This window comes from Panthera pardus, unplaced genomic scaffold, assembly GCF_024362965.1.
Source record: "Panthera pardus isolate Hobbes unplaced genomic scaffold, ASM2436296v1 HiC_scaffold_19, whole genome shotgun sequence".
In the NCBI taxonomy this organism is placed as follows: Eukaryota; Metazoa; Chordata; class Mammalia; order Carnivora; family Felidae; genus Panthera; species Panthera pardus.
Window position 1 is genome coordinate 11,826,082 of NW_026526754.1, and position 27,929 is coordinate 11,854,010.

Here is a 27,929-nt window from a genome sequence, read left to right on the forward strand (position 1 = left end):
CGTACTGCTGTCTTTGCCATTTTTTTCCATATCAATAAATTCAAATCAGTATTTTAAAAAATAGGCCAAGATAGACACCCTTGGATCATCCAGGTGTATTCAAGGATAGCCATTTTCTCCCAGATCAAGACACATTCTCAGAGAGCCAGTGTTTCAGACAAAATTGAAAGAGCAGACACAGGTAGATGCAAGCAAAAAGAATTTTTTGGCTACCAGCCATTAACATGATTACATAGTACAAAGGCGAGTCTGGTTTTTAAAAAAACACAGCATGTTCTGATCGGTGAGACACAGGTGATTTCCTGGTTTGATGCTGCAGTCCCAAAAGAGTGGGTCATATCTCTGCTGTATCCTCTTCTAGAACTCCAAGCAATCTTCATTTCTCTGGTTGTACATATTGACGGTAGGAAGCTCCATAGAGACAGTTTTACAGGAATGTTAGTGATAAGTAAACTAACATAGTTTTTGGATTTAAGACACTAAAATAACCAAAAGTTACCTCATTTCTCCAGAAATCTGTGTTATTGTCTGGAATCTGTATCATTCTCTATGTAAGTTATTTATAGTAAGTAAACCCAGGGTCTTATTCACTGTAGCTGGCTCAAAAAATAATTCTTGAATGAAATTTCAAAAAGATATCTCAAACTGGGAGACTCTCCTTGCTAATATTTTTGCTCTCAATTCCTCATTTCTACTCCAGTTTTGCCTATTTATTACCTGTTTTCAGTCTCTCTCATCTGAAAGTCCTTCATTTTCTTTTACCAAGTTTGTTTGTTTAATTTCCATGGGGTTTTAAGAAGTGATGAAGTGAAAGGATTTTTTTTTTCATTAAAAAAATTTCTTTCCTGCCCCATGAAAGGAAAAATTTTAAAGTAGTTGAGACATTTGGGAACTGAAAAGTTATACTTCAGTCTGTTTTGTCTACCTCTTCTCTTTCCTTGGATTCCCATTGAATTTATTTGATGGGTGTAGATTGAATTTGTGTGATGGGAGAGTTTGAGCTACTCTTTGGAAGGAAAACAAGTGACCACAAAACCCTGCTAAGCTAGTTATTCTTCTCCCTAAGCAGGCAGGAGTTTCAAACCAGCTCTGTCTGTGTTGCTTAGTTCCTCATTGTTGATTTTTCTAGACCTATAGTATGGCAGGGGAAGTTTAGACAACTATCCCAACTCTTTTTTGACATTAAGGGATCAAACCAGAGAGAAGTGCTGGCAGTTGAGGAGACCGCGTGTGTCATCACAAGAAAAATAGATGGTTTTCATACTGTCCTGTCTTTTTGCTTGTATGGCTCAGCATGCAAGGGTGCCATTTTGGGAAAGAACTTTATCTTTGGATGCCAATGGCAGAAACAACAATTCATCTCAAGTATATGTTGAAATTATAGAAATACTTAGCAGATTTAGCTTTCCCTAGAAATGTGTTGGTGCCTGATATTAGATTATTTTTCAAAAGTTTTCTAGATGTCCAAATGTAGAAATGTGCCGTTTTCAAGGTTCTGTTTTATCTATTTCTCTGAACAATTCTGTGTCCTTATTTCTACATGCTTTTTTATTTCTTTTTAATTTTTTTAATGTTTATTTATTTTTGAGAGAGAGACAGCACGAGCAGGGACAGGGCAGAGACAGAGGGAGACACAGAATCTGAAGCAGGCTCCAGGCTCTGAGGTGTCAGCACGGAGTCTGACGCTGGGCTTGACAAACCCACAAACCGTGAGATCATGACCTGAAGTCGGACACTTAACTGATTGAGCCACCCAGGCGCCCCTCCATATGATTTTCATGTTATGTGCTCTCTCCTGATTCCAATGGGGGATCCCCCTTTCATATTCATTAATATTTTATTTTCAATGAGGTCTTGGAATTTCTCCATAAGTGACTAATATATCCTTTGGGGAGGGGAATCTTGATCTGTTGTCTACTTCCTCAGACACTTGCCAAAGGCTTTCATTTTTGTCAGAAACTTCCTGAAGAACTCTGAAAAGTTGCAGTCAGAACATAGATTGGAATAAAATGAAGGAAACCTAACTAACCCTTACTTGAATTGCAAGAATCGTATCTGGGGAATTGGGCCACAGAGAAGCAAGTACATTTAGGCCACTGCCAAACAGCCAGAAATTCCTTACAGGGGCCTATTGAATGCATAAAGTAAATGTGGAAAAACTAATGCCCCCATGACATTGATAACTCTTTCTCTGCAAAACTGGCTCAGCAAGGTGATTTGCGAGCTGCCTGCAGTGCCTCCTGGTGAAATCATGTTCATCTCTGCCTTCAAAGCTGATCGCCTTCAGGTCAACTTGCAACTGGTTGTCAATTGCCTAAAACTCCTGGAAAAAAAGAAAGGTGAGTAAATACTCTAGACAGCACAGTAAGCGGCCTGTCATCACTGAGCACTACCTTCCCACACCCCATATATCTCCTAAGACATTACTTAGCAATTTTAGAATTCAAAGGAATGTTTCTGACTTGTGGAAATGATTATAGTGCTCAAATCATTTAAAAGTTTGGGGCACCTAGATGGCCCAGTTGGTTAAGTGTCCTGACTGTTGGTTTTGGCTCAGGTCATGATCTCTCTCTCAAGCCCCACATCAGGCTCTGCGCTAATGGCACTGAACCTGCTTGAGATTCTCTCCTTCTCTCTCTGCCCCTCCCCCACTCATGCTCCCATTCTCTCTCTCAAAATAAATAAACTTTAAAAAAATCACTTAAGGGGTGCCTGGGTGGCTCAGTTGGTTAAGCGACCAACTTCAGCTCAGGTCATGATCTCACTCTGAGTTAGAGCTCTATGTCAGGCTCTGTGCTGACAGCTCCGAGTCTGGAGCCTGCTTGGAATTCTGGGTCTCCCTCTCTCTCTGCCCCTCCCCTGCTCATGCTCTGTCTCTCTCTCTCTCAAAAATAAACACTTAAAAAAATTTAAATCATGTAAAAGTTTCCAAAGACTATTCTGTATCTTGATTGTATCAATATCAGTATCTTGGGGGGTGCCTGCAAGGCTCAGTTGGTTAAGGGACCAACTTCAGTTCAGGTCATGATCTCACAGTCTGTGGGTTCAAGCCCCACGTCGGGCTCTGTGCCGACCGCGCAGAGCCTGGAGCCTGCTTCAGATTCTGTGTCTCCCTCTCTATCTGCCCCTTCCCAGCTCGTGCTCTATAATAATAATAAATAATAAATGAATAATAAATGAACATTAAAAAAATTTTTTTTAAATATCAGTATTTTGGTTGTGCAAAATGTTATCACCACCAGAAACGGAGTAAAAATTACTCTGGATCTCTCTGTATTGCTTCTTACAAACTGCATATGAATCTACAATTATCCCAAAATAAGAAGTATAATTTAAAAAGAAGTTTCCAAAGATTTAAAATGTAAAACAATGTCCAGATTACTGGACTTTTCTTCACCACAGCAGAGAACTTTATCTAGTCAAGCCTCTTCAAATGTGCAATAGCTATTAAGTCTGAGCTGCTGGACACATTTTTCTGGAAGGGCTTCCTTACCTTTATTTAAACACACTGGGAAGGGAAGGGAAGGGGAGGGGAGGGGAGGGGAGGGGAGGGGAGGGGAGGGGAGACGAGACGGAGACGGAGACGGAGACGGAGACGGAGACGGAGACGGAGACGGAGAAGGGAAGGAAAAGGAAAAGGAAAGGAAAGGGAAGGAAAAGAAAAGAAAAGAAAAGAAAAGAAAAGAAAAGAAAAGAAAAGAAAAGAAAAGAAAAGAAAAGAAAAGAGCTATTTCTTCTGTCAGGTGACGACTCAAGTAGAATTACACCCATGAGTGGAGGTAGTAGCTGACAAGTTTTGTCTTCTTTCTTTAAATCCAACTTTTCTGTTGCCTTTTGCTCTTTCCTCATTTCAGTGAGTCACATGAGCCATTAACCCCTCAATAAACTGAAAAACCAATGATCTCTGATTATGAGGGGGATTCAGGTAAAATAAGTATTGTGTGTGCATACAGTTTTCTGAGTGCTCCATAAATAGCACTACTTACTCGAATTACTATAATCTATTGGTGGAGAGGCAGCTGTTACTCAAACTTCCAGATAGATTTTTGGGCATTCATTAGATAACAGGGGCCTAAGAAAAATGCACAAATGAAATTTAGGCAAACTCAATGGTACCCATCATTTTTACCATGAAAATGAAGATGATTGATGGTTTACACAGAACTTGTGAATTTTATTTATTTTTTTAAATGTTTTTTTTTTTAATTTTTAAATTTATTTATTTATTTTGAGGGAGAGAGAGAGAGAAAGAGGGAAAGAGAAACCCAAGCAGGTTCTGTATTGTCAGCCCAGAACCCAATGCAGGGCTCAGTCCCAGGAACCATCATATCATGACCTGAGCTGAAATCAAGAGTCACATACTTAGCTGGCTGAGCCACTCAGGCACCCCATGTAATTAAACTTTCTTTTTAATTTTTATTTATTTTTAAAATTTACATTCAAGGTAGTTAGCATTTAGTGCAACAGTGATTTCAGGAGTAGATTCCTTAATGCCCTTACCCATTTAGCCCACCCCCCCTCCCACATCTGCTCTAGTAACCCTCTGTTTGTTCTCCATATTTAAGAGTCTCTTATGTTTTGTCCCCCTCCCTGTTATATTATTTTTGCTTCCCTTCCCTTATGTTCATCTGTTCTGTGTCTTAAAGTCCTCGTATGATATTTGTCTTTCTCTAATTTTGCTTCGCATAATACCCTCTAGTTCCATCCATGTAGTTGCAAATGGCAAGATTTCATTATTTTTGATTATCGAGTAATACTCCATTGTATATTATACCACATCTTTATCCATTCATCCATCAACGGACATTTGGGCTGTTTCCATACTTTGGCTATCGGTGATAGCGCTGCTATAAACATTGGGGTGCATGTGCCCCTTCAAAACAGCATACCTGTATCCCTTGGATAAATACCTAGTAGCGCAATTGCTGGGTCATAGGGTAGTTTTATTTTTAATTTTTTTGAGGAACCTCCATACTGTTTTCCAGAGTGGCTGCACCAGCTTGCATTCCCACCAGCAATGCAAAAGAGATCCTCTCTCTCTGCATCCTCGCCAACATCTGTGGTTGCCTGAGTTGTTAACGTTAGCCATTCTGACAGGTGTGAGGTGGTATCTCGTGGTGGTTTTGATGTGTATTTCCCTGATGATGAGAGATGTTGAGCATTGATTCATGTGTCGGTTAGCCATCTGGATGTCTTCTTTGGAGAAGTGTCTATTCATGTCTTTTGCCCATTTCTTCACTGGATTATTTGTTTTAGGTGTTGAGTTTGGTAAGTTCTTTATAGATTTTGGATACTAACCCTGGTCATCTGGATGTTTTCTTTAGAGAAGTGTCTATTCATGTATTTTGCCCATTTATTCACTGGATTATTTGTTTTTTTAGGTGTTGAGTTTGGTAAGTTCTTTATAGATTTTGGATCTTTATCTGATAAGTCATTTGCAACTATCTTCTCCCATTCTGTTGGTTGCCTTTTAGTTTTGCTGATTGTTTCCTTTGCTGTGCAGAAGATTTTATTTTGATGAGGTCCCAATAGTTCATTTTTGCTTTTGTCTCCCTTGCCTCGGGAAACATGTTGAGTAAGAAGTTGCTGTGGCCAAGGTCAAAGAGGTTTTTGCCTGCCTTCTCCTCGAGGATTTTGATGGCTTCCTGTCTTACATTTAGGTTTTTCATCCATTTTGAATTTATTTTTGTGTATGGTGTAAGAAAGTGGTCCAGGTTCAATTTTCTGCATGTCACTGTCAAGTTTTCCCAGCACTACTTGCTGAAGAGACTGTCTTTATTCCATTGAATATTGTTTCCTGCTTTGTCAAAGATTAGTTGGGCATATGTTTGTGGGTCCATTTCTGGGTTCTCTATTCTGTTCCATCTATCTGAGTGTCTGTTCTTGTGCCACCACCATACTGTCTTGATGATTACAGCTTTGTAATACAGCTTGAAGTTTGTATTTTTAAAAATTTGTTCTTATGTTTATTTATTTTTGAGAAAGAGACAGAGCACAAGTGGAGGAGGGCCACAGAGAGACAGACACACAGAATCCGAAGCAGGATCCAGGCTCTGAGCTGTCAGCACAGAGCCCACTGTGGGGTTTGAACTCATGAACTGTAAGATCATGACCTGAGCCAAAGTCAGATGCTCAACCGACTGAGCCATCCAGGCGCCCTGAGCTTGTGAATTTTAAACTGCATGCTCACATGTCCTTTTATTAGATCCTGGAAATCCAGTGACACATATTATTATCCAGATAAATTATATCTTCTTTTAACAAATTTAATTTAAACTTGGAGTGCCTGAGTGATTTGAGGTATATAAAGCAAATTAGCCCTCCTTAACTAAACTTATTCCTCTTTAAAGGGAGATAATGATCTTGGTTTTCTATCATTCCAGGGATCTATTTGTAACACAAACTATAACCTGGGCACACAATAAATGTTTGCTAATATTAGTAATGGTGTAACAACAGTTCAGTATTTATCTGAAACAAGTCCAATTCCACTATAATTTCTTTTCCCTGTGATGTCTAGAACAGAGAACATTTTCCTCCTTTGTACTTGGCTAAGCAACCTTTCAAGCACTGAGATTTGTGTTTATTTCAGATTTAAATGTAGTCTCATGTCAAGATTTGCTTGCAGAGAATAACTCTGTCTTTTCGTGATTAGGAGGTGAGTATAACTCAGTGAACAGACAGGTTACATAATTTAGGGGCTCAGGTTTTCCTGACTTGTGAAAAGTCTGTTTCCCCAGGCTCAGTCATCAGTTGATAATACAAAGTGGTAAGACTTACCTTGGTGGATTGGTCTGGGACAGGCTACATTTGTTACGTCCCCAGCATTACTCTACTTGTTCATTTTATTGGCATAATATGGTGAGAAAGCATAGGAGCTTACAGTCTGAAGATTTGGCCATGTTCTAATTCAACCAGTTACTCTTAATCGTGTGACCATGGGCAAGCCATTTAACCTCTTAGAATCTCAATTTTCTCAACTGTAAAATGCAAATAACACCTCACACAGGTGTTATAGGATAAAATGAAACACCCACACCCACAGGTGGTGGGGGGGGGGGGAGGGAGAGAGACAGAGAGAGGGAGGAAGAATATTAAGCAGGCTTCATGCCCAGTATGAAGCCTGACGTGGCACTTGATCTCACAACCTTGAGATCACAACCTGAGCCAAGAATCTGACGCTTAACCAACTGAGCCACCCAGGCACCCCTGAGAACAGTTTTTGTCTTAATATTTTATTTATTTTGGAGAGAAAGAGAGTCAGCAGGAGAGGGGCGGAGAGGGGGACAGAGGATCCCAAGCAGGCTGGGATCCTCTGTCAGTGCAGAGTCCAATGCACGGCTCAAACTCCCAAACTGTGAGATCATGATCTAAGCCAAAATCATGAGTCCATTGCTTAACCGACTGAACCACCCAGGCGCCCCAAGAACAGTTTTCTAAATGTAGAGCACTTCATGCATTCTTCTTTATTTTCTTATTTTTATTTTTTAAGCTTATTTATTTTGAGGGGGAGGAGGGGTAGAAAGAGGGGGAGCAAGAGAATCTCAAGCAGGCTTTGTGCTGTCAGTGTCAGGCTACAGGGCTCCATCCCATGAACCGTGAGATCATGACCTGGGCCAAATCAACAGTCAGATGCTCAACTGGCTGAGCTACCCAGGATCCCCTATTCTTCTTTTTTAAATAATATTTTTATTACAAGTATAAGAAATGTTCACTATGGGACATTTTAGAAAAGCAAGGTTAGCTGAAAGGATAAAACAAAGATCACCTGACAGAACACACCCTAGAGCAATTCTTAACCTTCAACAGGTGTCAAAATTGGAGGGCTTGTTCAAACACAGATTTTTGGGTTCACTTTCAGAGTTTCTGATTCAGTGGGCTCCAAGAATCTGCATTTCTAACAGAATCTCAGGTGATACTGGCGTTGCTGATCTGGGGATGACACTTTGAGAACCACAGCTTAGTGCAAAACATTGATAACTTCATATGTGCACATATGGTACATATTTTTTATTGTTTTTATAAAAAGTTTCACACTATCATGTCACCTGCCTTTTTTATTCAATAAACTCCTCTTTGTACATGCACTTTTCTTTTTTTAATTTTCTTTTTTTTTAATTTTTGTCAATGTTTTATTTTTTGAGAGAGACAGAGCACGAGCAGGGGAGGGGTAGAGAGAGAGAGGGAGACACAGAAGCCAAAGCAGGCTCCAGGCTTTGAGCTGTCAGCACACAGTCTGACGCAGGGCTCAAACCCAAGAACCAGGACATCGCAATCTGAGCTGAAGCCGGAGGCTCAACTAACTGAGCCACCCAGAAGCCCCCGTACATGCACTTTCCTATACGTGTGCTTTGTGCTGAAGCTGAGCAGGCCCAGAGAGCCAGGAAAGAGATTGCTGACTGTCTGGCTAATGGGAAAGATGAACGAGCTCGGATCCAAGTGGAACATGTTATCTGAGAAGACTACCACAGAGGATCCATGGAGATCCTGGAGCTGTATTGTGACCTTTTGCTGGCTTGGTTCAGCTTGATCCAGGCCACAAAGAAGACCTACTGAACCTGCACATTTTTCAGGCTCAAAGGAGTGAGAAGGCATCCCCGCACCTAGTGAGGGGGGAGAGTGCACTCTAACTTGCTGGTACTATGCCAAAGAACTTTGTCTCTAATTTTTATAGGAGGAAGTAGTGCTGTTTGAAGGGAATATGTTAGTCCAAGGAGCCATGTTTAGAACCATATGGTTGTTGGGGAACCTAGCAGGCTCAGTGGGAACAGCATACAACTCTTGAGCTTGGGGTCTTAAATTTGTTAGGTGTAGAGATGCCTTAAATAAATAAAGTTGGTCTTAAAAAAGAACCATATAGTTATCTTTTTTCTGAGTTTGTAGAGGAGTGGTGAAATACAGACAAAAAAAGAATCCATAATCACCAAATCTAGAGATAAGAATTTTGGTACATTTCTTTCAGTCCATATATGTATTTATTTATCTGTGTATAAACACATACGTGTGTGTGGGTATATATATAGTTATATATACCTATGTGTATATACTGTAATTGTATATATTGGTATATATTGTAATTTCACTTAAAAAAATTATTTAACATTAGCGGTGCCTGGGTGGCTCAGTCGGTTGAGTATCTGACTCTTGATTTTGGCTCAGATCATAATCTTGGAGTTTGTGGAATTGAGCCCCATGTCAGCCTCCATGCTGACGGTGAGGAGCCTGCTTGGGATTCTCTCTCTCTCCCTCTCTCCCTGCCCCTCCCCTATTTGCGCTGTCTTTGTCTCTCTCAAAATAAATCAACTTAAAAAAAGAATTATTTGATAATATATTTTGAATATTGTCCATGGACTATCTTTGAAGTAGGGAAAAGATGGAAACATAAAGCTCTGTGTTGCATAACTTTGTGTTCTTCTTAGGGAACTGGATTCTGGTCTGACCTAATCTGTATCTACACTAATCTGGGCAGCTCCTCGCCTCCAGTCAGAGGTGCCTGAGTTGAAGATAGTAAGTTTGATAAGTTTTCACTGCCTGTGCCATAACTGTAGGTGAGAGTATCACTCTTGCTACTTGTTTAGAATTGTAGGATTACTTAGAGGAATCCTTTTTTCTCTTAAAGGACAACCATAGAAGTATTTTCTGCTGTTAGTGTGTAAGTGAAAAAATACTTTTTAAAAAAATGGCGGGGCGCCTGGGTGGCTCAGTCGGTTAAGCGTCCGACTTCGCTCAGGTCATGATCTCACGGTCCGTGAGTTTGAGCCCCGCGTCGGGCTCTGTGCTGACAGCTCAGAGCCTGGAGCCTGCTTCAGATTCTGTGTCTCCCTCTCTGTCTGACCCTCCCCCGTTCATGCTCTCTGTCTCAAAAATAAATAAACATTAAAAAAAAATTTTTAAAAAATGGCAATGGTAGAGGGGCACCTGGGTAGCTCAGCTGGTTAAGTGTCCAACTTTAGCTAAGGTCATGATCTCACAGTTCGTGGGTTCAAGCCCCACGTCAGGGTCTGTGCTGACAGCTCAGAGCCTGGAGTCTGCTTCAGATTCTGTGTCTTCCTCTCTCTCTGACCCTCCCCTGCTCACATTCTGTCTCTCAAAAATAAATGAACATTAAAAAAATTTTTTTTTAAATGGCAATGGTAGAAAAAAATAATAAACCTTACCTAAAAAAATAAAGCAAAATTTGACAGTGGATTTCTTTCGTGCGGAGACAGGAGTCATAATTTATAAGGTATTTAAAATTAGAAGTTTTAAGTTTCACATTTATCAGATACTTAAGAACAAAACACTTATTCTGTTGCTATTGCTGTTGTTTTGATGCTAATAGAATGTAATTCCAATGAGATAAGATGAAAGTGATTTTTGCTCTTTTCGTAGTTCTTCATCTTCAAATTTGTCATAACTTGATGGATTTCACCTTTATTTTTTTCTTGGTGACGGTTTGCTTCAGGTATCTAATCAGCTGTGTGCAAAGTACAGCCAAGAATATGGTCAACTGTGTCGAACCAATGAGATCGGAACTGTCACCTCTCAGGTAGACACATTTCCAGAGACACACATTTTTCTAAGCCAAGAAATACAGGAAAAGCAAATATAAACAAACTCAGAATGCATAATTTTGTGCAGACTGAAAGATGTTTAGAAATAAGTCTTGGGGCACCTGGGAGGCTTAGTCAGTTAAGCGTCCAACTCTCTTGGTTTCAGCTTAGGTGATGATCTCACAGTTTCCTGGGGTTGAGCCCTGTGTCAGGCTCTTAGCTGGCAGCGCAGAGCCTGTTTGGGATTCTCTCTCTCTCTCTCTCTCTCTCTCTCTCTCTCTCTCTCTCTCTGTCTCTCTCTCTCTCTCTCTCCTCTGCCCCTCCCCCACTTGCACTGTCTCTGTGTCTCTAAAAAATAAACATTAAAACTTTTAAAAATATTTATTTATTTTTGAGAGAGAGAGACAGAGAGGGAGAGAGAACAAGCAGAGGAGGGTCAGAGAGAGAGGGAAAAAGAGAATCCCACACTGACAGTGTGGAGCCTAATGTGGGGCTCAAACCCACGAACCATGAGATCATAACCCAAGCTGAAACCAAAAGTCAGACACTTAACCAACTGAGCCACCCAAACACGTTGGAGGCAGAATAACCTGTTTAAAGATTTTGGACTAGGGAACTCAGAGCTTTATAAAAAAGCTAGTGTCAAGCAATCTGAGATTATTTCTTTACAAAGAAAGCATACATTTTCCTAAATGTAACTGGCCTAGTAATATGAAGGAAGTTTATAAATTTAGAAGCTTCAAGTTTTGAACATCTTACATCATGACCACACAGTATAATTCAGGACTGACATTCAGCTGAGACACAGAGATCTAGCCGCAGTGTTGTTTCAGGCTGGTGGTGTTTCAGAGTTGTTTCAGGGTGTCCATTCTGACTGGATGGTGCCTTGCTGTACTGTAGGTTGCTGAGTGTGTTGAATATCGCCTTTGACATAATTCAAATACTTCCAAAATCAGAACTTTCAATTTAAAGTTTTTTTTCTTAGGTTTATTTTCTTCCTCTTATTTTCAGAGATTGAGATTCTTTCTCCCCAGGATTGGGCTATCTTTATGATATAAGCAGGGCACCTCCTAAATTTAAAAAAAAGTTTTTAACTGTACTTTTACAGAACGGATACTAGAAAAATAAAGGACAGTGATTTAGAGGTGAAAGACCACCTCAACTCTTTTTGTTTCTGAGTTTGTGGATATGTGTGTGACCAAATTCTGTTATGTTCTTTATCTTGCAGCTAATGTGTAAAATTAAATGTGACTACTCTACCCCAGGTTGTAGTAGAATAGTACCTGACAGAAATTGCTAAGAACTATAATGTGCCATATAAATCCACGGTAACCATTACAGTGAATACTTTCAAGAACAAAGAATGGACTTAAAGCTGAGATTTTTATTGTGCACCAGAAGATCTGTTTTCTACTTAGGAATGTGGCTTCCAGAGTAGCTCTGCCAGGATTGTAAAGCAGGTGACATTTGCACCTTTTCTCCACCCACATACTTTTCCTAACAGAGCTTGACTTCTGCTGTCACATGACCCTTATAAGTTGGTAACAATAGGGTAGAAAACAAGGATGAAGATACCTTAAGTATTATACTTACAAGTGTGTTAAAAACAAACACCCATGGCACAAAAACAGACACACAGACCAATGGAATAGAATAGAAACCCCAGAACTAGACCCACAAACGTATGGCCAACTAATCTTTGACAAAGCAGGAAAGAATATCCAATGGAAAAAAGACAGTCTCTTTAACAAATGGTGCTGGGAGAACTGGACAGCAACATGCAGAAGATTGAAACTAGACCACTTTCTCACACCATTCACAAAAATAAACTCAAAATGGATAAAGGACCTGAATGTGAGGCAGGAAACCATTAAAACCTTGAGGAGAAAGCAGGAAAAGACCTCTCTGACCTCAGCCATAGCAATTTCTTACTTGACACATCCCCAAAGGCAAGGGAATTAAAAGCAAAAATGAACTACTGAGACCTTATGAAGATAAAAAGCTTCTGCACAGCAAAGGAAACAACCAACAAAACTAAAAGACAACCAACAGAATGGGAAAAGATATTTGCAAGTGACATATCGGACAAAGGGCTAGTATCCAAAATCTATAAAGAGCTCACCAAACTCCACACCCGAAAAACAAATAACCCAGTGAAGAAATGGGCAGAAAACATGAATAGACACTTCTCTAAAGAAGACATCCGGATGGCCAACAGGCACATGAAAAGATGCTCAACGTCGCTCCTCATCAGGGAAATACAAATCAAAACCACACCCAGATATCACCTCACGCCAGTCAGAGTGGCCAAAATGAACAAATCAGGAGACTATAGATGCTGGCGAGGATGTGGAGAAATGGGAACCCTCTTGCACTGTTGGTGGGAATGCAAACTGGTGCAGCCACTCTGGAAAACAGTGTGGAGGTTCCTCAGAAAATTAAAAATAGACCTCCCCTATGACCCAGCAATAGCACTGCTAGGAATTTACCCAAGGGATACAGGAGTACTGATGCATAGGGGCACTTGTACCCCAATGTTTATAGCAGCACTCTCAACAATAGCCAAATTATGGAAAGAGCCTAAATGTCCATCAACTGATGAATGTATAAAGAAATTGTGGTTTATATACACAATGGAGTACTACGTGGCAATGAGAAAGAATGAAATATGGCCTTTCGTAGCAACGTGGATGGAACTGGAGAGTGTGATGCTAAGTGAAATAAGCCATATGGAGAAAGACAGATACCATATGTTTTCATTCTTATGTGGATCCTGAGAAACTTAACAGAAACCCATGGGGGAGGGGAAGGAAAAAAAAAAGAGGTTATAGTGGGAGACAGCCAAAGCATAAGAGACTCTTAAAACCTGAGAACAAACTGAGGGTTGATGGGGGGTGGGAGGGCGGGGAGGGTGGGTGATGGGTATTGAGGAAGGCACCTTTTGGGATGAGCACTGGCTGTTGTATGGAAACCAATTTGACAATAAATTTCATATATTGGAAAAAAAAACACCCAAACACATGTGCACACGCACATACACACGGAAGTGTGTAAAGCTTTTTTACTTCTTAAGATCTCAATTTTATAGTGTAGTATAAGGCACTATATTTTGGTGTTAAGAGAATGAGTTCAGTAGTGAAATGACCCATATTCAGATCCTAGATTCACCATTTATTAACCATGAGACCTCAGGCAAGTGACTCACCCTTTCAAAGACTCAGTTGTCTGGACTTTAAGAAGGGGGATAATAAGAGTTAATCGTTATTACCAAATCTCATAATTTGTTGAGATGATTAAACATGCTAATATGAATAAAGAAGTTAAATGCAATGCCTGGCACTTAGCCAATGTAATCAAGTTTTGCTTTCTATCACCATCATCACCATCATCATCATCAACATCACTCAAGGTGGTCTAAGCTTCTAAAAGGTGGTCATGGAGGGTTTTAGGACAAGAGGGATTTCCCCCTAATGCCTTTGAATTGCTGAAGAGGCATGCACCAAGTTGGGTAGTGTTAAGGGGCACACTTTTCTGAGGTTTTGCTGATTGTTTCCTGCTAGGACTCATACTCCTTTTTTTTCCGTCTTCCAAAGAGTTACATGGTTTGTTGAAAAAGGACACATTGTAAAAACTTAGACAATACAGAAAGGAACTTTGAAGAAGTAAAAGCCACATGAAATACCACTAGAGAAGTGCCCAAGGGCTCAGTCTCTAGACTTTTTCCCTTTCTTCTCTATTCTTTAGGTGATTTCATCCTACGTCATGGTTTTCAATCCCATGTTTATGGTGAAGACTTCCATATATCTCCATCACTAGCTAAGAGCTCTAGGTTGATACGAACTCCAGACTGATATATCCATCCACTTTCTTGACATCTTCACGTGGATGTTTCAGAGGCATCTCAAACTTAACATGTCCAACAGTGCTCTCATCCCTTTCATGGACCTACTCCTTCTTACAGTTCATGGCAATTCTATGCTAGGGCAAAATCTTGATATCTTCCTTGATTCTACCCCTTCTCTCAACCCCTACCTAGCCCCCAACCAATTTTCAGCAAATCTTGGTCACTCTACCTTCTAAATATATCCAGAATTCTGCCACTTCTCACCACCTCCATTGACGGTACTTTGATCTAACCTAATCTCTTGCCTGAATGACTGCAATAGCCTCTTAACTGGTTTTCCTGCTTCTACTCCTCTTCCCCATTAATTGATCCAATATAACAGTCAGAGATCTGGTTAATACCTAAGTCAGATCATGTTACTCCTCTTCTTTTAAACCCTTACAATGTCTTTTTAATTCACTTACGAGTAACAGGCAGCAACTTTCCTGTGATGAAGGAGGAAATGCACTCTCACCTCTTCTGTCTGGCCTCATTGTCTCTACTTTTCCCCTTATTTACTCTGCCTCAGCCACACTGGCCTCTTTGTGCTTCTTCAAATACACATGCTGGTTCCCACCTCAGAACCTTTGTACTTCCAGTACTCTGTGTTCTTTAGCTATCTTCCCCGTCCTTCCCTCACTTCCTTCAGGTCTGTACTTGTGTGTTCTCTGTGAGTCACTTCTCAGCTATTGTCTCCAAAATGTCAACCTCTTCCCTCTTCTCTGCTTTATGTTTTTTCTCTATTGCTCTTAACTCTAACATACGATATAGTTCACTTAGTGATTTTATTATCTATTTCTTCCACTGGAATATCAGTTGTATGAGGACAGGGACTTTTATCTGTTTCGTCCACTGTAGCATCCCTAGCACTGTCAATAGATTTTTGTCAAACGAATGAATAAATTCAGAGTTTACCACTGCTCAAGTTTGATAAACGTTCTTGTAGACCTACCTATGCATGTTTATGTGCAGTTCTTAATCATTGATGTACTACAATGTCTGACCGCATAGGCACTCAAAATATAGTCTTTGAAAGAAAGAGAAAGAAGGTGGTATGGGCCAGAAGCTTGAAGGTTGCTTTATCTGTCATCGACTTAACTTACATTAAAGTATGAACTTCATGAGGGCAGGAACCATGTCTCCTTGCTCACCGTTTCCTCCCCTGTGCTTCTAAGAATGTTTGGCATCTAGTAGGTAAGTGATAAACAAATGTGTGATAAGTTGAGAACACAATGTGACTCTTACCCTCTTGCCTTAGGTGGAAGCCCTGGCAGACCTGGTCAGTATTGGATTTACTGAGGATGTTAAGAAAGGTGCTGTTGACAGAGCAGGTGGAACTTTAGCAGGAACTGGTGATCCACTTGAGGCATCACCAATATCTGCACTGGGACCCTTTCCTGTGAGACCTCCAGCCTCTTGTTTTTTATCCCTTCCTCCTGAAAGGTCAGTACAGAGAGGGAAACTGATTCTGGGATGGGACTACCAGTAGTGTTAAAATATATTTCTACATGGGCCTTTTGAATGGTAGAATCATCTTAGTGATGTTTTTTAAGGCTAGGGAGCATATTTACAGTCATTTAGCGGACATTTGATTTTTAATGTTTATTTACTTTTGAGAGAGAGAGAGAGAGACCGAGCATGAGCAGGGGAGGGGCAGAGAGAGAGAGTGAGACACAGAATCTGAAGCAGGCTCCAGGCTCTGAGCTGTGAGCACACAGCCCAATGTAGGGCTCAAACTCACGAATTATGAGATCATGACCTCAGCCAAAGTCGGACGCTTAAGAGGTTTAAGAGACTGAGCCACGCAGGCTCCCCATTTGATGTGTTTTTATGCTGAACTCATGAGAAAATAGGCCTGTAGTCTTTTGTCAATTTCTTGACAATACCACAATATGGACTGCAAGGAACATTTTTATGAGCTGGACAAATTGGAAAGTCTTTCATGTACAGTGATTTAGACACATATTTCAATATTTAATTTATATGTAGGGGAAACAGTTATCTTCTCTTGTTGAAAATAGTATAAAGATCTCAAAACTTTGTAGACATAAATCTAGAGAAGTCAAATAAGTAAAAGCTAAAGAGCCATAGACATTAATTCTCTTTACTCTGTTCCTTCAGTATGAATAAAGAGAAATGGTCTTATTCTTTTAAACTTGCAAGGTATTTCTGACCCCATGAAACTCTTTTTTAAATTTTTAATGTTTATTTATTTTTGAGAGAGAGAGAGAGAGAGAGAGAGAGAGAGAGAGAGAGTGTGTACAAGTGGGGGAGGGGCAGAGAGAGAGAGAAAGAGACAGAATCCAAAGCAGGCTCCAGGTTCTGAGCTGTCAGCGCAGAGCCCGAAGCGGGGCTCGAACCCACGAGCTGTGAGATCATGACCTGAGCTGAAGTTGGACACTCAATCAACTGAGCCACCCAGGTGCCCCTATGAAACTCTTTTTTTAAGATTTTATATTTCAGACATAATTTAACTCTGATTTTCTTTGTTGAAATTATTTATCTGAATGACACCTTGTGAAGTGCTCAGCTTCCAGTCTTGGAATGCAAGTCCTCTGATTTAAAATAAGAAAGAATTGAGGTGCCTGGGTGGCCCACTCAGTTAAGCATCTCACTCTTGATTTTAGCTCAGGTCATGATCCCAAGGTTTGTGGGATTGAGACGCATGTCGGGCTCCACATTGACAGCGCAAAGCCTACTTGGGATTCTTTTTCTCCCTATCTTTCTCTGTCCCACCCCTGCTCGTGTGCATGTACTCTTAAATAAATAAACTTAAAAAAAAAAAAAAAAGAAGGAAACAGACTCTTAAATATAGAGAAAAAAACTGATGGTTACCAGAGGGGAGGGAGGTGCGGTATGGGTTAAATAGGTGATGGGGGTTAAGGAGTGCACTTGTCGTGATGAGTATCTGGTGATATATGGACTTGATGAATCACTACATTGTACACCTGAAACTAATATATCACTGTATATTAACTGGAATTAAAATAAAAACTTAAAAAAATAAAACAAAGAAAACTTTATTATGGAAACTTTAAACATATAGAAAATTAGAGGTAATAATATAATGAACTTCCATGTACCCATCACATGGTTTTAACAGTTATCAACTTTCTGCTTCTCTTCTTTTCTCTCTTCCTGACACTTTTATTGAGGGGGGGGGGAGAAGGAATTTATCTTTTATTTTTATTTTTTAAAAGTTTATTTATTTATTTTGAGAGAGACAAAGAGAGCACAAGTGGAGAAGGGGCAGAGAGAGAGAGAGACAGAGAATCCCAAGCAGGCTCCGCACTGATAGCATGGAGCCCTGGAGCCCCCGACTAAGGGCTAAGGGCTTGAACTCACAAAACCATGAGATCATGACCTGAGCTGAAACCAAGAGTCAGATGCTTAACCAATTGTGCCACCCAGGCACCCCTGTGGGGAAGGAGGAATTTAGAGCAAATCTCAGACATCATATAATTTCACCTGTAAATATTTCTGTAAATATCTCTAACACATACCTTTTGTTTTTATAATATAAAAAAATGCCATGCCATTATGATGCTCAATACAATGAAAAATAATTTCTTACTATAATATAATACTCAATCCACATTAGATTTTGCTAATTGCTAGGGTGCCTGAGCGGTTCAGTCGGTTAAATGTCCAACTTTGGCTCAGGTCAGAATCTCACGTTCTTGAGTTCAGGCCCCACATCGGGCTCTCTGCTGTCAGTACAGAGCCTGCTTCCAATCCTCTGTCCTCCCTCTCTCTCTGCCCCTCCCCCACTGGTTGTCTCTCTAAATAAATAAACTTTGAAAAATTTTGCTGATTATCTCAAAAATGCATTTTATAGTTATTTTATTGAAATCAGGACCAAAGATCTACACATTGTATTTGGTTGATATATCTCCTAAACCTTCTCATCTCTAACACTTCCTTCTTCCTGCCTGTTGTTTTCTCCTTGCCATTTATTTCTTGGAGAAAGAGTCCTCAGACTTTATTAAACTGAATCGTCTTTCACAAGTAGCATCTCTAGGCTTTAAGATAAAAGATTTCCTGTTTCTTGTATGTGACCACAGGTGACAAAAGCAGCAAAACTCATAGTTGCTCCTAAGGGTAATTTCCAGAAGGCATAAATAGAAACTTCACCTTCACAAGAAGGAAGCTGGACTATGAGAAGTTAATTTTATGAAATATTTATTGAAGGCTTACTGTGAACAAAATGTGTGTTTGGCGCTCAGACCAATCACAACCCAGCGGTCTTTTTTCTTTCAGAATGACTCCTATAAGAAGAGTGATTTGTGTCCTTCATTGTTTCCTAGTAAGTATAGGGAATGCTGGTAGAAGCTGGAACTGCTTACTACTCACTGAAGATTTTTCAATTCTTCAAAATTTTTTTTTACATTTTATTTATTTTTGATAGAGAGAGACAGAGCACAAGTGGGGAAGGGACAGAGAGAGATGGAGACACAGAATCCGAAGCAGGCTCCGGGCTCTGAGCTGTCAGCACAGAGCCCGACGGGGGCTCGAATTCACGAACCGCAAAATCATGACCTGAGCCGAAGTCAGACGCTTAACCAACTGAGCCACCCAGGCACCCCAAGACTTTTCAATTCTTATAAGACTATTCCTCCATAGGTGACAGAAGGTTATTAGTGACTTACCAGGAGTACAGTGGGTTCCTTTATAGTAGCTAACAGTTTTCAAAGTGGATATAGATCTCAGAGAGATCTTTAACACAGAAAAAGTTTTGAAACAACCATCACACTAGATAATTATGCACATAGTTTGAAAAACTGTGCCTTTTTTAGAAGTCCAGATTGCCTTTGAAGCAAGGGCCAACAAAATGTCACCACTACCACCATTTGCATGATGGGGGAGTTGTCTAGTTTTCCAGCCAGATTATATGCTGCCCTCTCAAAAGTAATAATAGTCTACTGCCTTTGAGGCTGGGATTTCTTTCTGGAAGGCTGTATTATTGTGACTTTTAATTACATTTATTGAAATGAACAGGTACAGGATTCAACCTCCCAACTTCTCCAAAGCCAGAATCAAGATCCAAGATGGGTTTTGATAACTTTATGCCTCCTGATTTGCCTGATGTAAAACCTCAAGTAAGCCTATCCATTGACCCTTGTGGTTCTGAGGAAGTTGATTTTGAAGATCTTAACCGGAGACTTGAAATCCTCAAGAAAACCACAAAATTCCTTGGTCTTGGATTGAGTAATTAATTGCCTGGGAATCAGGGCTCTTCAGCACAAATGTTAATGTGGCTACTTGTGTGTGAGTCTGAAGTGTTCTCATTTACAACCTCTTCCATCCCTTAAAGTCTCTGCTTCTCTGTCTGTAATAATGTATATGTGTGTCCATGCATATACATATAATTATTCCTGTCTCTGAAACTTCTATAATTCTTAGATGAAGATTCCTGACCTAAATAATTTTATTAATTATAGTCAATAAACTCTTGTTTTCTCTTGGATCCTTACTTCTCTCATAATGATCACTTTTTCCAGGGAGACAGAATGGTGTGTATTTAAATCCTATCCACTTACTAGCTATAAGACTTTTGGTAAATGGTACCTTCTGTCAGATGTGCATGAAAGTGCAAAGAAACTAGAGGAATATGTGTCTTTTTAAAAATGAGTATTTTAGGAGCACCTGGGTGGGTCAGTTGGTTAAATGTCCTATTCTTTTTTTTTTTTTAAGTTTATTTATTTATTTTGAGAGAGAGAGAGAGACAAAGCACAAGTGGGGGAAGGGCAAAGAGAGAGGGGGAGAGAGAGACTCCCACACAGGCTGCATGCAATCAGCACAGAGCCCAACACAGGGATTGAACCCATGAATCACGAGATCATGACCTAAGCCAAAATCCAGAGTCTCAATCAACTGAGCTGCACAGGAGCCCATGAGTATTTTACTCTTGATCTCAGCTCAGGTCTTGATCTCAGGGTCATGGGTTCAAGCCCTATTTTGGACTCCATGCTGGGCATGAAGCCTACTTTTTAAAAAAGAGAGTATTTTAAAGAATGGGGTGCCTGTATGGCTCAGTTGGTTAAGTGTTCAACTTCGGCTCAGGTCATGATGTTGTGGTTCATAAGTTTGAGCCCCACATTGGGTTCTGTGCTGACAGCTCAGAGCCTGAAGCCTGTTTTGCATTCTGTGTCTCCCTCTCTCTCTGCCCCTCCCCTGCTTGCTCTTTCTCAAAAATAAATAAACATTAAAAAATAAAATAAAAAAATATTTTAAAGAAAGAATGCAACACAGAGTGAAGAAAAGGCATTGTTAGGAAATCAGTGGAATCCTGTATGTCTGAGTTCTGCCACTTACTAGCTGTGAGCCTCCTTTTTCTCCTCTATAAAATGGGGACAATAATGAAAATTAAAAGAATTTATGTAAAGCCCTTTAGCACTTATTAGGTGCTCAATAAATATTAGTTTCCTTTTCAGTTTCTATTTGCTGAGTTCTAGTGGACTAAATATTAGTGATTCTATGGGATAAAGGAGAGGCTGAGAAAACAAGATGGTCAGATTATTGTTTCTTGTACAACTGGCATTTTGTTTGTTTTTCTTTTTAATAACCTTTATGTTTTAGAGCAGTTTTTGGTTCACAGCAAAATGTCAAATTAATTTTAATTACTTTTTAACTATATATGTGTGTGTGTGTGTGTGTGTGTGTGTGTGTGTGTGTGTGTTCGTATATTTATTTTTGAGAGAGAGAGAGCACAAGCACGGAGGGACACAGAGAGAGGAGACACAGAACCCGAAGCGGGCTCTAGGCTCTGAGCTGTCAGCACACAGCCTGATGTGGGGCTCGAACTCATTAACTAGGAGATCATGACCTGAGCTGAAGAAGGACTGACTGAGCCACCCAGGTGCCCCAAGGCTAACTTTAAAGCAAACTGCAGAACTGCCTGATTTTAGAGGAGTAAGGATGGGGCTAGGCACATAAAACAAAACCTTGTTTATTCAAACAAAACCTTCCTTACCATGGAAACTTCTAGGCAAATGATGGTGCTTGTATAAAGGAAATAGAATTACTTGAGTAGGAAATGAGTCAGAAGCCCTGCTGACTTTCTGGATGCTGCATCCTTCTCTAGTGGCCACAGTTTTGTCTTCCCTAGACTAGAGAATGGCACCACTTCCTCAAGTTGGGGTTTGAGTTGGTTGCAACCTCATATCTGGTAAGAGTTTTTACTCTAAAAGTGCCAACATAATATAGAATGATTTACAAAACAAGGATGACATAAAGCATCTCCATTGGCAAACTCTGGACTGCCTTTTTTTCCCCCCTTTCAATTTGTATTTATTTATCTTGGGAGAGAGAGAGAGAAAAAGTACAAGTGGGGAAGGGGCAGAGAGAGAGGACAGAATGAGAATCCCAAGCAGGCTCTGAGCTGCCAGCACAGAGCCCAACGTGGGGCTTGAACTCACAAACCCTAAGATCATGACCTGAGTCAAAGTCAGACGTTTAACCCACTGAGCCACCCAGGCACCCAGGACTGCCTCTTTAAAACAAATTTTTTTTAGTATTTATTTTTGAGAGAGAGAGAGAATGAGTGTAAGTGCGGGATGGGCAGAGAGAGAGAACACAGAATCCGAAGCAGGCTCCAGGCTCTGAGCGATCAGCATAGAGCCAGGTGTGGGGCTTGAACCCACAAACCATTAGATCATGACCTGAGCTGAATTCGGACACCTAACCAACTGAGCCACCCAGATACCCCAGGACTGCCTCTTTTAAATCTCTAAATCAAAGAAGGAGCTGGGCTGAACCTTGTATCCTATGTGCTTTGATCTTTAGTTTCAAGGGGCATATAGATTTCCTAATGGTCTTGGTACGAGGCCAAAGGGTGTATGGAGTTGGCTATTAGAATTTCAATTTTACATCACTTCTAGCTCTTTTGCCACAACTGAAAGATTAATTCCTAAACTTTTCTCAAGCCAGGATAAATTGTGATTAGGCACCATGCCTAAAAGAACTGTAAAAATGCTTTTTGTGAAAACATTACATAAACAACAGAGGGACTAATTTCTTTCTGACTCTCAGGCTTATTTATAGACTCAGGTGATTCAAACAAGTGGAGCCACCTCCTTGACACATGTCACTGTTTCCGACAGGGTTGGATCTCCTTCACTCTCCTTTCTCAGCTGAGATCTCTGGCATGTGGAGAAGCAGGAAGAATTCCTTGTGAAAGACACTGACCACATTTCTGTAGGGAGAGTTTTCCCTATCTGCTGTAAAGGTCTTATGGCTTCAGCTGCTGATACTGTCATTTAAGAACCCCACTGCAACTAAGCCTCCAAAAGAGGGTTCCCTCTGATACCACGATTCCAGTTGATATGCCATGTCTTCCAAAAGACTTCTTTCTCAGCTCTGGCGCCCAATGACCTCTCATTTTTCTGCTTCTTTTGGAACTATCATTTATCTCCTGAGTGGTAATATTGATATTTTTATGTATTGGAGGATTTTTTAAAAATCTAGTTTTCCTTAATGAAATAAAGAGGGTAGGGCAGTCTCTATTGAAATGACAATAACAAGGGTGCCTGGGTGGCTCTGTCAGTTAAACTTCTGACTTCAGCTCAGGTCATGATCTCATGGTCTGTGAGTTCAAGCCACAAGTCAGGCTCTGTGGTGACAGCTTAGAGCCTGGAGCCTGCTTCGGATTCTTTGTCTCCCTCTCTCTCTGCTGCTCCCCTGATCATGTTCTGTCTCTGTCTCTCTCTCTGGAAAATAAATAAACATGAAAAAAAAAAAAAAAAGAAATGTCTGTAACAGATTCTGTGCACCCAGGACAGTGTGGTGTAGTAGACTCAGGCAATACATTTATTAAATGACTATTATGTAGGCTAAAAGATATATAGTTACCCCTCACTTTTCAAAAGTTCACATTAGGCCACTTCGATTTTATGAATGACCTACATTAGTACCCGTTTTGGCCAAACAAAAGAAATTTGAAAAAAATGTTCACTTCTACCAAAAAAAAAAAAAAAAGTAGGGGTGTGTGGGTGGCTCAGTCAGTTAAGTGTCCAACTTCAGCTCAGGTCATGATCTTACAGTTCGTGAGTTTGAGCCCCGCGTTGGGCTCTGTGCTGACAGCTCAGAGCCTGGAGTCTGCTTCAGATTCTATATCTCCCTCTCTCTCTGCCCCTCCGCAGCTTGTATGCTTTCTCTTTGTCTCTTTGTCTCTCTCTCTCTCTCTCTCTCTCTCTCTCTCAAAAAATAAATAAACACTAAAAAAGAAAAAAAAAAGGGGCACCTGGGTGGCTCAGTCGGTTAAGCGTCCGACTTCGGCTTGGGTCATGATCTCACAGTTCGTGGGTTTGAGCCCCATATTAGGGTCTGTGCTAATAGCATAGAGCCTGGAGCCTGCTTCGGATTCTGTGTCTCCGTCTCTCTCTGCCCCTCCCCCATTTGTGCTCTGTCTCTATCAAAAATTAAATGAACATTTAAAAAAATTTTAAAAATTAAACACACACAAACACACACAAAAGTAAAAAGTGAAAACCGTATTCAGCACTTGTTCTGCAGTAAGCTTTTACAGAGGCAGTATGCACACAGAGCAGTGATAGTGGCCAAGTTTCTTACCTGGAAACTATGCTAAAAGTAAGATGATATTTATCCTAAAGACATCTCCTATTTATTGAGCCCTTACCACGTGCCTGCCACTGTTCTAAGTACTTTAAGTGTATCGGCTCATTTGATTATTACACCAGCCTTAAGGTGCCAATGCTACTACTATCATTAACTCCATTTTATAGACAGGTACACTGAGGTTCAGAAATCCTCAGAGATGTTTACTAATTTTCTACAGGTCATACAATAAAGGAAGAGCAGCATTTAAAAATTTTTTAAAAAGTTGATTTATTTTAAGAGAGAGAGAGAGAGAGCACATTCGAGCGGGGGGGGGGGGCAGAGAGAGATGGAGGGAGAGAGAAAGAATCTCAAGTAGGCTCTGAGCTATCAGCACAGAGCCTGATGCAGGGCTCAATTTCAGGCACCAGAAGACCAGACTTGAGCCAAAATCAAGTTGGACATTCAACTGACTAAGCCACCCTGGCACCCAAGGAAGAGCAGCATTTTAAACCCAGGCAGTCTAGCACCAGAAACCAACACTTTTAACTATTATGCTATAATGCCTGCATGGTTTACAAGCTCATGACAGGTGAGGAGCAAATGAATAACTGTATATAAAAACACTTTTGTAAATTGTAAGACACAATGCACTACTGTTACTTGGTAGTGGACAATCAAGAAATGGTTGAGATGAATTGTATGGTGGTATAAAAACTGTTTTATACTTATGTTCGCAAAATCCTTCATAGTTTTCAAAGTGTTTTCACACATTTGATCCCTCTGGATATTAAGCCACTGTAAATCCATTTTGGAATAAGTCTAGTCATAAAGAAAGCATTCATAATATTTATATATTAAATAATGTATGTTAATATTTATAAAGTATTTATTCTCAAATAAATACTTCAGGGCCAGCTGAAGTAACAGGCCCAGAGATGTTAAATACCCTGATTACAGCACAAAGTTAGTAACCCAGCCAGGACTGGCATCCGAATGTCTGACTCTTGGCTGATGCATCTTTAGTTTTGTTTTTTGTTGTTGTTATTATTTGTTAAATTGAAGCATATGAGTTTTTCAATAATAAACAAAACTATAAAAATAATGATCTTTTCTCCCAGCCATTCTCTCTTCCTAAAAGTTTAGTTAATTTTTGGGATGTTGCCGTTTTAAAAACAAAAATCTCCTGGGGTGCTTGGCTGGTTCAGTCAGAAGATGAGCATGTAACTCTTGATCTCAGGGTCATGAGTTTGAGCCCCACACTGAGTGTAGAGTTTACCAAAACTATAAATAAACGTTAAAATAAAGAAATAAAAACAAAGATCTCCTTTACATTTGGATCTATAAAACTGCATTATTTTGTAAAAACTTTTTTTTAAAGTGTAAGTCTTTTTTTCCCAAAATGTACATTATGCTCATTGCAAAAACAAAACATCATAACATACAAATCCTATATAATCCCACCATCCAAAAATAACCATTTTCGCATTTTAGTTTTATCCTTCAACTTTTTTTCTATGTATATATACGCTTTTTTTGCAATATTATTATAAAACCATTTTGTAATGTTCAAAAACACCTGTCATACCATGATAATAAAGATAGAGCTATAGCTTCATTTTTATTAGCAGCATAGTACTCCATTTTATTGATGTGCTGTAACCTACCTGAAACTAGAGATTATGCTTGATTAGATGGGAAGTAAGTCTTCCCAAACTTTTTTTTTCAAAAAATTTTTAACACTTATTCATTTTTGAAAGGCAGAGAGAGACAGAGCGTGAATGGGGGAGGGGCAGAAAGAGAGGGAGACACAGAAACAGACTCCAGGCTCTGAGCTGTCAGCACAGAGCCCGACGCGTAGCTCGAACTCACGGACTGCAAGATCACGACCTGAGCTGAAGTCGGCCGCTTAACTGACTGAGCCACCCAGGCGCCCCAGTCTTCTTAACCTTTAAATGCTAACCACGGAAACCAAGCCTCTTAGGATAATGATGTCCACACTATATATTAAGTCAATTGCTTTTATTGAATTAAAAAAAATTTTTTTAATGTTTATTTATTTTTGAGACAGAGACAGAATGTGAGTGGGTTAGGGGCAGAGAGAGAGGGAGACACAGAATCCGAAGCAGGCTCCAGGCTCTGATCTGTCAGCACAGAGCCCGATGCAGGGCTCAAACTCAAACTGTGAAATCATGACCTGAGCTGAAGTCGGACGCTTAACCAACTGAGCCACCCAGGCGCCCCTATTTTTTAGTTTCATTGGAGGAGGAGTTTGGTAATTATAAAGGTAATAAAAGTAAAAAAGAAACATGGAGGGGGTTTACATCTCATAATGTCTGCCGTATTCTCTTTAATGCTCTGCCATTTGGCACGGTACTAAAAAAGTTCCTTCCTCTTTCTTAAGAATAGTTTAATTTTTCTTTTGTGGTTTGCAGTGGTATAAACACTTAAATTCAACCTCTAAACAAATATTTGTGATGTTGCAAACAAAATACTTTAATTGCTTTGTGACCTGCAAATTCCTTACTTTTAAGGGAGTCCAAAACTGTTCTTTAGCATGTGTTCATGTCTAGCTATACTTCAGAGGAATATGCCTTGCAACATCATTATGTTCTAGTTTTATGCTACTACCTACAAGCTGTGTGATCCAAGGTTGCACTGCACAGTAGTGCATTGAGGGGGAGATGAGGCAACTGAATTCCATGAGGTTTCTGCTCCCCAGACCATTTGGGTTGATTCCACCCTGAGTGTGGGAGTCGGTGTGGGTGTGTGTATACTCTTTTCTAATTCAGGAAGTGGCACCATATAGCTGAATCAGAGTGGGGGAGGGGGGAGGGAGGGTTTCTATATTAATAGTTTCTCTGAGCCTCAGTCTCCTTATTTGTAAAACTAAGTTACTTATCCTTGACTAATCTGATTTAGGAGGTTGGTAGGAGGGTCACACTGGGTTACACATAGGAAGATGCTTTTATAAACAATGTGATATCAATGTTAAATAATAGTAAATGATAATTACTTTATCACGCCCCCTGGCCTTTGTCACTTGTTAAGCCCGAATAGTTCAAGAGCAAAATTGTGCTCCTGAATTCAATTTTTGTAAAATGTTTTGAAATCTCTGCAAAAAAGTGGCTGTCTGAGGAAAAAAGAGCAACCTCCTATGACAGGTCCTAAACTTAAGATTTGGTTAGTTCAGTTCTGTTTGGCATCCCGCCAGGTGCTGTGCTTTATTCACTTTCAGGACTTCTTTGCCGCCAATCTACGTGAAGGATTTTAGTTTAGGTGGGTCACCTTTCCTTTAAATGAGCCAAAATATCACGACTCTTTTCACCGTTCACGTGGAAAATATTTGTGTCAGGTGTTCATAATTATTTATCAAGCCAGGTAATGTCTGGGTAGACTGTCTTTGGCTCAGGTTATTGGTTATGGAGACACAGCCCACTCTTTAAAGAGTTTTAGCGTTCACTAGTCCAAATCCTTTGTTTTTACATACGAGGAAACTGAGGCCCTGAGAGTTTAAATGATTATCCAAAGCAGGACGTTGAGCGGTTGTACTGCGTTTGAAATATATTCTTCTGTATCATCCTCTAACTCTAAAAAACACCTTGCAAAGATACCATAAAACTGTAGACTCCAAGACCGCTTGGAGCATGTTCCTGAAGTTAGCCTAGAGAAAGCTAAAGTTTCAAACACGACTGGAAACAGCTCGAGATTTTTCTGTATTAATTCCCAGCCCCCACCTGCCTCGCCTCACCCACTTCTTTCTATACCTTGATAGCTCGGCTCTCTTCAGGTGTCCCCGCGGTTTCCTGGTAGCTCAGCCTCCTCCTCCCCCGCAAGCGGAACCAAAGTTCGTAGGCTTCCAGGGTCGGCCGGCTTTTTCTCTCTCAGACTCTTCGCAGCGGTGACTCGGCAGCAGCGTCTCGCGTCATCAGTGACCGCCCCGTACCTTGCTACGCTGT

The 27,929-nt window shown here is 40.2% G+C and overlaps 1 long non-coding RNA gene across 1 annotated transcript; it reads right to left on the reverse strand.

Annotated features, from left to right (window-relative positions):
* Positions 1 to 186: 186 nt before the first annotated feature.
* Positions 187 to 27,883, reverse strand: LOC109270676 (uncharacterized). The gene is made up of 3 exons (XR_002081634.2): positions 27,738 to 27,883; positions 11,292 to 11,602; positions 187 to 2,323 (listed from the first exon to the last, which is right to left on the reverse strand). It is a non-coding gene; the product is annotated as an uncharacterized LOC109270676 (long non-coding RNA).
* Positions 27,884 to 27,929: the final 46 nt, after the last annotated feature.